Source organism: Dama dama, chromosome 30 (genome assembly GCF_033118175.1).
Source record: "Dama dama isolate Ldn47 chromosome 30, ASM3311817v1, whole genome shotgun sequence".
In the NCBI taxonomy this organism is placed as follows: Eukaryota; Metazoa; Chordata; class Mammalia; order Artiodactyla; family Cervidae; genus Dama; species Dama dama.
In genome coordinates this window covers 82,016,720-82,028,911 of record NC_083710.1, presented here as the reverse complement: position 1 = coordinate 82,028,911, position 12,192 = coordinate 82,016,720, and positions in this window count along the sequence as shown.

Below are 12,192 nucleotides of genomic sequence, written 5' to 3'. Positions count from 1 at the left end.
AGGGGACTTGGGGGAGGACAAGGCAGAGATGGTGTTTGTCATAAGCAAGATGAAGACTTGGGTCTGAGGATTTCCTTGTTCTGTGCACACAACTACACCCCATGCAGGGCGTGATTCATGACCTGGAAGAAACAGAGAAAGCAGGAGGAATTCATCCTTAGGTCAGAGGTTCCCAAACTCTCTGAATACCTTCAGTGCTTCTGAGTTTTTTCACTGCACCCCTCAGGCAAAATAAATAAGCCAACAATTCTGCACATTATAACAACTTATTGACCAGAGATGTATTAATATGTCTGTTACCCGAACATTACTGACTGGAGTGTTTCAGTATTCATTTACATAACAAAATTGCTGGCCACAGGCATTAGTTTCTGCAAAAATCTCCCGATCAATAATGTGTTAAGTAGCATATGTTCAAACGACTTAATTATGATTTATATCTTAGCAGCTTAGGAGCTGCTTGGAAAAATATATAAATTCAAAGAAAAAAATATTTTTATTTCATTCTTACATAACCACACTTAGTAGTAGGATGTGTGTGCCTGCCTGTTGGGCACGACACAACGTTTTGAACTTTAGGAATCAGATTGGACACGCCACATTGTGATGCAGTACTTGCTTTTCTTTCTGCAGCAGCTAAATACCTCAGCTTCACAGAGAAATTAACCTAATAGAGAGGAATGTGCCGCTGCCGCTGCTAAGTCGCTTCAGTCGTGTCCGACTCTGTGCGACCCCATAGACGGCAGCCCACCAGGCTCCCCTGTCCCTGGGATTCTCCAGGCAAGAACACTGGAGTGGGTTGCCATTTCCTTCTCCAGTGCATGAAAGTGAAAGTGAAGTTGCTTAGTCGTGTCCGACTCTCAGCGACCCCATGGACTGCAGCCCACCAGGCTCCTCCGCCCATGGGATTCTCCAGGCAAGAGTACTGGAGTAGGGTGCCATTGCCTTCTCCCAGAGAGGAATGTAGTACCATTTGATAATCGTGAACTACCTTGAGCTAGCAGTTCACGCTGTGTCCAGCAGATGTCGCTCTATTTCCCTCACAAGTTAAACCAATGCTCCGTGGCCACAGCGCACAGGTCTGGAACCACAGAGAAACCCTTAACAAAAGGAGTAGACGAAATAAAAGCCCCGTGAAGTGACTGCTGTCTGTACCCAAAGGACCAGGAAAGAGGAAGCTGAGCAGGACACAGTGCTGTTGACAGCACCCGCCCTATTCCAGATACTGAGGCAAGAGGCGGATGGCTCTCCCCAGGGTAAAGCGATGGGAGATCCACTCCCTGCGGATGGAAACTGCATGACAAGAAGAGCGGGACCCTTAAGGCGAGGTGGCTGGGACCCGCCCAGATCACATCGTTCTTATTCTCAAAGTCAGGAGACCGCCCTGACCGCACATGCTCAGAAAAGTCTCCGCGAGCCTATTATACAGAGTGAAGTAAGCCGGAAAGAAAAACACCAATGCAGTATGCTAACGCATATGTATGGAATTTAGAAAGATGGTAGCGATAACCCTGTATGCGAGACAGCAAGAGAGACACAGATGTATTGAACAGTCTTTTGGACTCTGTGGGAGAGGGAGAGGGCGGGATGATATGGGAGAATGGCATTGAAACATGTAAATTATCATATGTGAAACGAAGCTCCAGTCCAGGTTCGATGCATGATACAGGATGCTCGGGGCTGGTGCACTGGGATGACCCACAGGGATGGGATGGGGAGGGAGGTGGGAGGGGTGCTCAGGATGGGGAGCACATGTACACCCATGGCAGATTCAAGTCAGTGTATGGCAAAACCACTACAACGTTGTAAAGTAAAACAAATAAATAATTTAAATTAAAAATTTTAAGAAAAGAAAGAAAAGGCTCTGTGCAGGCCAAAGGGGAGTTACATCAAGGGATGTTCTACCCAGACATCTTTTGGGTAAAATCCATCTTGGTTAAGAGGTGTGTGTGCACTTATGGGAGGATCCTGAAATATGCCAAATATGGACTGGGAACCAGGCAAATCAAAATGATTGGCCAACGGAAACCCAGAAGAAATGCCCCATTAAAGTAATTCAAACCACTAGTCAAAGCTATGGTTTTTCCAGTAGTCATGTATGGATGTGAGAGCTGGACCATAAAGAAAGCTGAGCGCCAAAGAATTGGCACTCTTGAACTGTGGTGTTGAAGAAGACTCTTGAGAGTCCCTTGAACTGCAAGGAGATCCAACCAGTCCATCCTAAAGGAGATCAGTCCTGGGTGTTCATTGGAAGGACTGATGCTGAAGCTGAAACTCCAATACTTTGGCCACCTGATGGGAAGAGCTGACTCATTTGAAAAGACCCTGATGCTGGGAAAGACTGAGGGCAGGAGGAGATGGGGATGACAGAGGACTAGATGGTTGGATGGCATCACTAACTGGATGGATGAGTTTGAGTAAACTTTTGGAGTTGGTGATGGACAGGGAGGCCTGGTTTGCTGCAGTCCATGGGGTTGCAAAGAATCAGATACAGCTGAGTGACTGAACTGAACTGAAACCACTACGAGGGCAAGACTCCGCAACTCTCTCCCTGACTCTGCCCGTGTGTCTATCCACACATACTGTACTCTTTTTTTCCTCTTAATAAATAACTTGCTTCACTGCTTTCCATCTTTGTGGGAATTCTTTTCTGCGGAGCCAAAGGGCCAGGGCCCTTGTCACTGACCACTGGACTAGTGGCTAGGATCTGGTGCTTTCTCCAGGATGACCCAGCCTCAAGTTCTGGCTGGGAACCCAAGCCCCGCTCTAAGCCATTGCAGGCCAAGGCCACCTGAGATCAATACCACAAGTAAATCACACCGTTTCCTCTCTCCCCTGGGTCCCCTGCCAGCGTGGACTATGCCCTGTCCTCTAGTAAAGAGTGGACACACCTCCCCCTCCCTACCAGCCCAGGGGTAAAGTGTCCACAGACTGAGGCTCGTGCCCAGACTTTCACCAAATGGGAAACTATTAATAACAGCCAAGGTAGAAAATTTAAAGAGGAACTAGAAAAAAAATGTCCAGAATATATGAAAACATTACTCATCCCCCAAGAACCAGGAGCATGTCATCTCACTTCAGTGAGAAAAGACAAGAATCTGTGCAAGATTTTAAAGCAGCCATCATAAAATTGCTCCAGTGAACAATTAGAAGCACTCTTGCAACAAATGAAAAAATGAAGACAAAAGAAATAGATGATTAAAAAAATCAATTGAAAAATATTTTGCCGGAAAAATTCAATTAAAAAGCTCATTGAATGGGCTCAGTAGCAAAAAATGCAAATGACCAAAGAATCAGTGAGAAATTCCCAAACAGGATACACCCAAAGAAATTCATGCCAAGATACACCGTCATAAGATTTTTGAAAACTAAAAACAGAAAAATATTGAAAGCGCTCTCTGCTGTCCAAACCCTCCAATGAATCCCCATCTTATTCAAAGAAGGAAAAGGCCATACAACAACCTCCAAGGCCCTGCATGATCTGGCTGTCTACTAACCTTCCAAATTCATCTTATATTTCTCTTCCTTTGACTACACTCTAGTCACGCTGGCCTCCTTTCTGTCCCTTGAATGTTCCAGATATGCATTCACCTAGGGCCCTTGCTCTATTTATTCCCCTTCTCAGAAAGCTCCTTCCCCAAATATTTGTTGAATTAATTGAATGACTAGAGTGATAAAATGAGAATATCCACGTGACACACATTCTAAAAGGCATCCATTCTTTCACTAAAATATTCTATACTGGCTTCCCCAGTGCACAACTCTGGAAAACAGTATGGAGCTTCCTCAGGAACTTAAAAATAGAAATACCATACAATCCAGCATTTCTACTTCTAGGCATTTATCCACAGAAAATGAAAACACTCACTTGAAACTATGTTTGCTGCAGTATTGTTCACGGTAGCCAAGGCAGGGGAAGAACCTAAACGTCCATTGATGGATAAATGGGTAAAGAAAACGTGAGATATTTATACATATACATACATATATTTCAGTCATTAAAAAAAATGAAATCTTGCCATTTGTGACAAAATGGATAGAACTTGAGGGTGTTATACTAAGTGAAATAAAAAGTGAAAGTAAAGTCACTCAGTTGTGTCCGATTCTTAGCGACCCCCATGGACTGTAGCCTGCCAGGCTCCTCCATCCATGGGATTTTCCGGGCAAGAATACTAGAGTGGGTTGCCATTTCTTTCTCCAGGGATCTTCCTGACCCAGGAATCGAACCCAGGTCTGCCGCATTGCAGGCAGACTCCACCATCTGAGCCACCAGGGAAGCCAAAGTGAAATAAGTCAGATGGAAAAAGACACGAGTATACAATCTTACTCACAGGTGGAATCTAAAACCAAGCAAACAAACAAAAACCAGTCTCGGAGGCTGTCTGAGATATGAGACGGGGTGTGGATGAAATGGGCGAAAGGGGTCAAGAAAACTCCAAAGGGAGGAGAGGGTAGTTGCGGGGAAAGCAATTCTGTTACTTGTAGCAAACAGTGATTAATTGGGGACTTCCCTGGCAGTCCAGTGGCTAAGACTCTGAGCTCCCAATGCAGGGGGCCCGGGTTTGATCCCTGGTCAGGGAACTGGATCCCATATGCTGCAACTAAGAGTTTACAAGCTGCAACTAAAGATCCTGCGTGCCACAGTGAAGACCCAGCAGAGCCAGATAAATCAATCAATCAAATGTTTTTTTTTTTTTTTAAAGCAATAGCTTGATACAACTTGAAGTTCCATTTCTTCTAAAATTCATAGTCCCCTTAAGGGAGAACATACTGACCACCAAATTTGTATATTTTCACTGATTTCATTTTAAGACTCATAAATTTCATATATATTTGCTAGTTTAAAAAAAAAAAAAACTGTCAAAGGACTCTTTCTGATTTTTCTGCACAACGTATAAACCATCCCATGGCTTTCGCAGCAACTCAGATATTCCAAGTACCCAGAAAAGCACAATACTGTGTCTTTGCCCACTGATTAGTAGGTTTAGAACACGCATTTCATCCTAGGATTACAGGAATTATTACAAATTAAGCCGTATCACTTCTCCTTGCCGACAAAAATAGACCGGAACTCTGGAAAGGAAAGTGTGCCCTTCACCCAAGGATCCCAACCGACTGTGAGTGCCTGCTCAGTAAGTTTACCAGCACTCAGCATTGCTCTGTGTTCATCCGGAGTTAACATGTCATCAGCTCTTCAAAACTCACCTGTTGCTGCAATATCATTTTCCAAAGGGAGTAAATACATTGCAGCGTACATTCTAAACACCATATAATACCGTCCTGATGGGACAACGCAGAGCCTTGTGACCAGATCACAAGTGACCATTTCATTAGGGAACTCCTGCTCCCATGGATATGGGAGAAAGTTCATCAGCCAATACCAATCAAGCACCAGGCACGCTTGATATACGTTATATGTCATTTACTCTTCACGTGAACTCTAGCATTACCACTCCCATTTTACAGATGAGGAAACTGAGGTTCAAAATTTTGCCAAAACTTGGCCAAAAAAGAAAAAGTGAATGTGTTACTCAGTCGTGTCCAACTCTTTGGGACCCCATGGACTGTAGCCTGCCAGGTTCCTCTGTCCATGGGATTCTCTGGGCAAGAATGCTGGAGTGGGTAGCCATTCCCTTCTCCAGGGGACCTTCCTGACCCAGGGAATGAACCGGGGTTTCTTGCATTGCAGGCAGATTCTTTACCATCTGAGCCATCGGGAAAGCCAAAGTCATCAATTAATGGGCAGCATCTGAATTCTAGCCCCAGTCTAATTTCAAAGCTTGATCTCTAATTCGTTGAATCTCTGATTCACTAGAGAACAGGATACACAATCCACATCAGCTTTAAAGATCAGGTGTGAGATCCCAAAGGCAGCCACTTGAGGCTGTGTTTCCAGACAGACACAAGGGGAGGCACTCGGAGCTTCAGTCTCCTCTTGGCCCCTCTTTGAACTTCCTCACGGTCTTGTTTTTCCAAAACCACTGTTCCTTCCTAGCTGGCCAGCTGAAGCAAATGGGAAAGTGGAAAGGCACAGAACTGCCAGCCAGGGGCCTTGGGGTCACACCCAACTCCGTTACTATGTCTGAACCTCCCTGGGTTTTCCTGTCGTAAAATCAGAGCTCTGTACTAGGTTAGCGGTTTCTCTTATGTGAGCCTGAATAAAAGCTACTTGACATTTTGAGCTGGCAGAACCTCAGCTGTCTCCTCCTAGCCTAAGATACCATGACCAGCGTGAATTCTCACCAAGCCCTTCTCGACAGCTCACGCCAGCCCACCGCGATCTCTTTCTTCTCTGAATTTCATGGCTCATTATCTACCATAGACAATGCTGCCCTGACATTTACAGGGCCCAGGGCAAGAATGCAAGGCCCACATACCCTTTGTCAAAATACATAAAAGTTATCAATCAAACTAACAAGCTGTGAGACAAAACATGTTCTAACCTTCAAGGTAACAAATAAATCTTCATAAAGCCTGGGCTTAAATTTAGAATTCCCAGACTTCATGGGGATCTGCTTGGGAAACTGGAGCGGGGGGACTCTTGGCTCATGGCCCCTCACCCCTCCTGCCCCCACTCGGCTCTGCTCTCACAAGGAAGGGCAACATCACACTTGCGGGTGTGGACACAGCACAATGCAAGCTCTATCAGCCTTCGCCAACACGCACACAAATACACAGAGTGGTCCCTTGCCCGCTGTTGCGTCCTGCCACGTGTGTTCATTCCCTGGAGAACAGCCTTGGGAAAAAAACACATCTGGACCCTGAGGGTTGGCTCAGGACTGTGAGGAGGGGTATTCTGGAGTCCAGGGAACCCCCCGCACGTGCAAAGGTGGGTGGGTACCTCCCCTGCCACACACAGCGGGCACTCCTTCCCTGAAAGGTGGGCTCTGGGTGCAAGAAAGCCAGGCCCTCTGAGTCCTGGGTGCAGAGCAGGGGACCCTCTTGCTGGAGACAGGCTTGCTGGAGTTATTGATGGAGACGTCACCAATAACTTTGGGACATTCCTTTCATGTTTGCTTAATCTCCCCTTATCTTCCCCTTGTCAGATAAGATCTTTAGGCAGTTTTGCTTCCTGTGGGTCCCAGCCTTTCTCTACCTACCAGGTTTAGGTAAGAGAATTGGATCTTTTACTTCCAGACTACTAACAGGGTTTCCTTTGCAGAAAGCCTCTTCTCTTGCAAGGTTCCTTATTTCACATTTATACAGAATTCTAGAAATCCAGGCTACTACTGCTGGTGGCTCAGATGGTAAAGAATCTGCCTGCAATGCGGGAGACCCAGGTTCCATCCCTAGGTCAGGAAGATCCCCTGGAGAAGGGAATGGCAAACCACTCCAGTATTCTTGCCTGGAAAATTCCATGGACAGAGGAGTCTGGTGTGCTATAATCCATGGGGTCCCAAAGAGTTGGGCATGACTGAGTGACTAACAACTTCACACTCACTCTCAGGAACCCAGTGTATCATCAGCCATTCAGATTTTCATAGTCTAAAAGTATTTCCTCTCCACTTCATCTTCAAGTTGACTTTCTAATTTAGATTGTTTTTTACTGTAACCAGATTTCTCTAGTATATTCATCACAGGAATATTCACGACAACCTTTGAAACAACGTATGTCCACGTAAGGCTTCTCCAGTGGCTCAGTGGTAAAGAATCCGCCTGCAATGCAGGAGACACGGGTTCGATCCCTGGGTCGGGAAGATCCCCTGGAGAAGGAAAAGAGTCTGACACGACTGAGTGACTGAGCACATGTCCACATAGGTGTTTCTGTGGCTCCTGGATGTATGGCTCTTCGGCCAGATATGGGATCCTTGGAGTCCAGCCTTTTTTAGCAGCAGTTCATAAATACTATCTAACTGTCTCCCAGCCTCAAGTGATGACAAACGAGACAGTCAACACTGCCCCGGATCTCTTCCTGTGGTAAGTTTCTTATACTTTAGCTCAGAAGCTTTTCTGATCTGTAAGGAAGGAGTCCAACAGAGGGTGAGGGGAAAACGGGCAAGGTCCTTGTACATCTGAATTCTGGCAGGTCCCAAGGGAAAATATGGAGGTCCAGTAGCCCAGCAGCTATTTTGCTCAGAAGTAGCTGAGCGAGGAAGAGAGGCACAGAGGTTGCCATCTTCCCAGAAAACCCACTACATTTACGGCACTTTTTTTTGGCCTCGACGCACAGCAGGGGATCTTAGTTCCCCTACCAGGGATTGAACCTGCGACCCCTGCAGTGGAAAAGGCCTAACCACTGAACTGCCAAGGAAGTTCTACAACACTTGTTAAAGTACCTATTAAATCTTGAAGGACTCTGACAGATCACCACCACGCTCCCCCACCATGGTGCCATTCCCTAGTCATATACCAGAAACAATATGGTAGTGTTCTTTTCATCCACAACTTCACAATTGTCAGATAACTGTCAAACTTTGAAATTTTTCCCATCTAATGAGTATGAAATGGTATCTCACTATTATTGTTTAGATAGCTTTATAAGATAGCGTTGAACATGATAAGTCACATATTCTTAAATTGTACAGTTTTTGAAGTTTGACACAATTTGATACCCATGAAACCATCACCACAAACAAAATAATGAACATAACCAACACTCCCCCATAATTTCCTTCTGCTTTTAAAACAATCTCTCCATCCTGCCTTTCCTCACCCACTCCACACCTGTTTTGCAGGAACCCACTAACCTGCTTTCTGACAAGATAGGTTAGTTTGCATCCTGTAGAATTATATGTAAATTAATTAATTAGTTTGAGATTCATCTGTGACATTGCATGCATCCATTGCTCATTCCATCTTACTGCTAAGTAAGTACTCTGCCGAATGAATATACCATAATTTATTTATTCACCTATTGTTAAACATGAGAGTAATGCTTGGGGCTTCCCAGGTGGCGCTAATGGTAAACAATCCACCTGCCAATATAGGAGATGCAAGAGACCCGGGTTCCATTCCTGGGTCAGGAAGATCCCCTGGAGTAGGAAATGGCAACACATTCCAGGACTCTTGCCTGAAGAATCTCATGGACAGAGGAGCCTGGGGGCTACAGTCCATAGGGTCACAAAGAATCAGACACAGCACAGAACAGTATCTAGTTTTGGGCTACTCCAAATAAAATTGCTATGGGCATGAATGTAGAAATCTTTGTATAAATGTATTCCTTCATTCCACTTATGTAAACTCCTAAGCTGGATTTGATGTCAGACCTACGTTTGACATTTCAGTAAACTGTCGAGCTACCTGGGCTTGTCCTGGGTTCCCCCTCCCTCCTCTATTGCCTTGATGCAGATGTGGAAACTGAGGCTCAAAGTTTCAATGTGTGTTTGTTAGTCTCTCAGTTGTATCTGACTCTTTGCAATCCTGTGGACTGCGGCCCACCAGGCTCCTCTGTCCATGGGATCCTCTAGGCAAGAATACTGGAGCGGGTTGCCATTCCCGCCAGGGGATCTTCCTGACCCAGGGATGGAAACTGGGACTCCTGCATTGCAGATGGATTCTTTACCATCTGAGCCACCAGGGAAGCCTATCAAAGTTTCAGTAACATGGCCAAAGTCACCAATTAATGGACACATCTGAATTCTATCCCCAGTTAATTCCAAAACCTCACTAGAGAATGGGATACACAAGTCACGTTATTTTTAAAGACTGGGTATGAGATTTCAAAGGCAGCTACTTTAAATGGCAACCCACTCCAGTACTCTTGCCTGGAAAATTCCATGGACAGAGAAGCCTGGTAGGCTACAGTCCGTGGGGTCGCAAAGAGTCAGACACGACTGAGCGACTTCCCTTTCTTTCTTTCTTTCTTTCCAGACACAGAGGGAAGGCACTCTGGGAGCTTCAGTCTCCTCTTGGCCCCTCTTTGAACTACCGCACACTCCTGTTTTTCCAAAGCTGCTGTTCCTTCCCAGACGGGCAGCTGAAGCAAATGGGAAAGCAGAAAGGCACAGAACTGCCGGCCAGGGACCAGTGACCAGCTCTGTCACTATCTGCCGAACCTCCCTGGGTTTTTTTCTATCACAAAATAAGAGCACTGTACTGGGTTAATGGTTCCCCCACGTGAGCCTAAAGAAAAGATACCTTTTTGGCTGGCATAGTCTCAGCTGTCTCCTCTTTTCTAAAATACCATGACCGGCAGTGAGTTCTCACCAAGCCTTTCTCGACAGCCTACACCAGCCCACCGCTCTCTCTCTCTCTCCTCTGAATTCATGGCTCCTCATCTGCATTGACAAGGCTGCCCTGACGTTGACTGGGTCCGAGTGAATCGCAGGACTCACTGCTCTTGCTTTCCGCCTCTCTGGGATCGCTTCTTTTGTGGCCTGATGTTCAGAGTATTGGGAACCACTGTTTCCTACAGGTCGCCCAGTTTTCTGTTGTTTCAGGCAGATGGCTAAATTCAATCCCCACTACTCCATCTGGACCAAATGCAGAAAAGTACCTTTTCCAAAGCCATAAATTTGTATTTACTTTTGTCTCTCTTTTGCACTTGATCTTAGCCAAAAGGCCGAGAAGTCACTCTCTTTTGTCACTCTTTTAAAAAATAATGAATACGTTTAAGGCTACAAGTTTTCCGGTGAATGTTTTTTCCATATCCTTCAGATTTTGGATGCCTAATTCCTTTTCTGCTCATTTGAATGGTTTCTAATTTCTGCTTTGTTTTGTTACTTAATCTATTGTCTAAAACAGGGGTCCCCAGCCTCCAGGATGTAATGCCTGATGATCTGAGGTGGACCTGATGTAGTGATAGAAAAAAGTCATCCGCAAACCATCCCCTACTCGGTCTATGGAAAAACTGCCTTCCACATATCAGTCCCCTGGTGCCAAAAAGGTTGGGGACCACTAGACTAAAAGACTGGAGTGGGTTGTCATTTCCTCTCTCGGGGGATCTTGCCGACCCAGGGATCGAACCGGAGTCTCTTATGTCTCCTGCATTAGCAGGCAGTTTCTTTACCACTAGGACCACATGGGAAGTCCATTATAAAACATGCCTCAAATTTCAGAGAACAGTGCAAGGAATCTCTGGGAACTGTTTCCCCAGATTCAGTAGTTATCAAGATTTTTCCATATTTATTTCATCTATGCATATCTGTTTTCCTTTTTTTGTTGTTGTTGTTAAAGTATTTTCAAGAGAATCCTAAACAACATGTCATTTCCCTCCAGCATATTTTAGTCCCTACAACAGAAAAACATTTTGTTCTTTAACCCCAGTGTTATTATCACACTTAATAAAATTAACTGTAATTATTCAGAACCATTTTATGATCAAGGTCTCCTGATTATCTCAGAATATTTATACACATTGTTTATTTAAAACAGGATCGAGGGACTTCCTTCCTCCCGTAGTTGAGACGCCGTGCTTCCGGTGCCTCCACTGCAGGGCGAACTGGTTCGATTCCAGGTCAGGGAACTAAGATTCCACATGCCGAGCATGACAAGGCCAAACAAGAGGAAAATAAATTTTTTACAGACTGAATCAGAGTCCCTTCATTACATTTGGTGGTTGTGATTTTTAAGGCTCTTTTGATCAAACTGAATCCTCCCTCTTCCTCCTTTCCCCCTGCCATTGGCTTGTTCAATAAGCCAGTCTAGTTGTCCTGCAGAATGTCCCACATTCTGGTTTTACTTAACTTCTTTTCTATCCCCTGTATGTCTTCTGCTTCACCGTAGAGACTTGATTAGGTTCAGGCTGGACTTCTTTTTGGCACGTATGTGTTATGGTTGGTGCTGTGTGCTTCATATCGCATTACATCTGGAGGCACCTAATGTCGGGTTTCTATTTTCAGAGATGCTAAGGTTGATCAAAGGATTTGGGTGGTGACAGCCTGATCACTCCATTAGAGCTCCCCACCAATCATGGGTCAAGTGACATCCTTTGCTGACTGTTGTCTGACTCAACTCTTAGGGGTGACAAAGCATTACTTTCCTATCATTTCTTACGTATGTGTTAGGTGGAAAGTGAAAGTGTTCATTGGTCAGTCCTGTCTGACCCTTTGCAACCCCATGGACTGTAGCCTGCCAGGCTCCTGGGTCCATGGGATTCTCCAGGCAAGAATACTGGAGTGGGCAGTCATGCCCTTCTCCAGGGCATCTCCCCAACCCAGGGATTGAACCCGGGTCACCTGCATTGCAGGCAGATTCTTTACTCTCTGAGCCACCAAGGAAACTGGAATTCTAGTATTAGCTAGAATTCCTCTG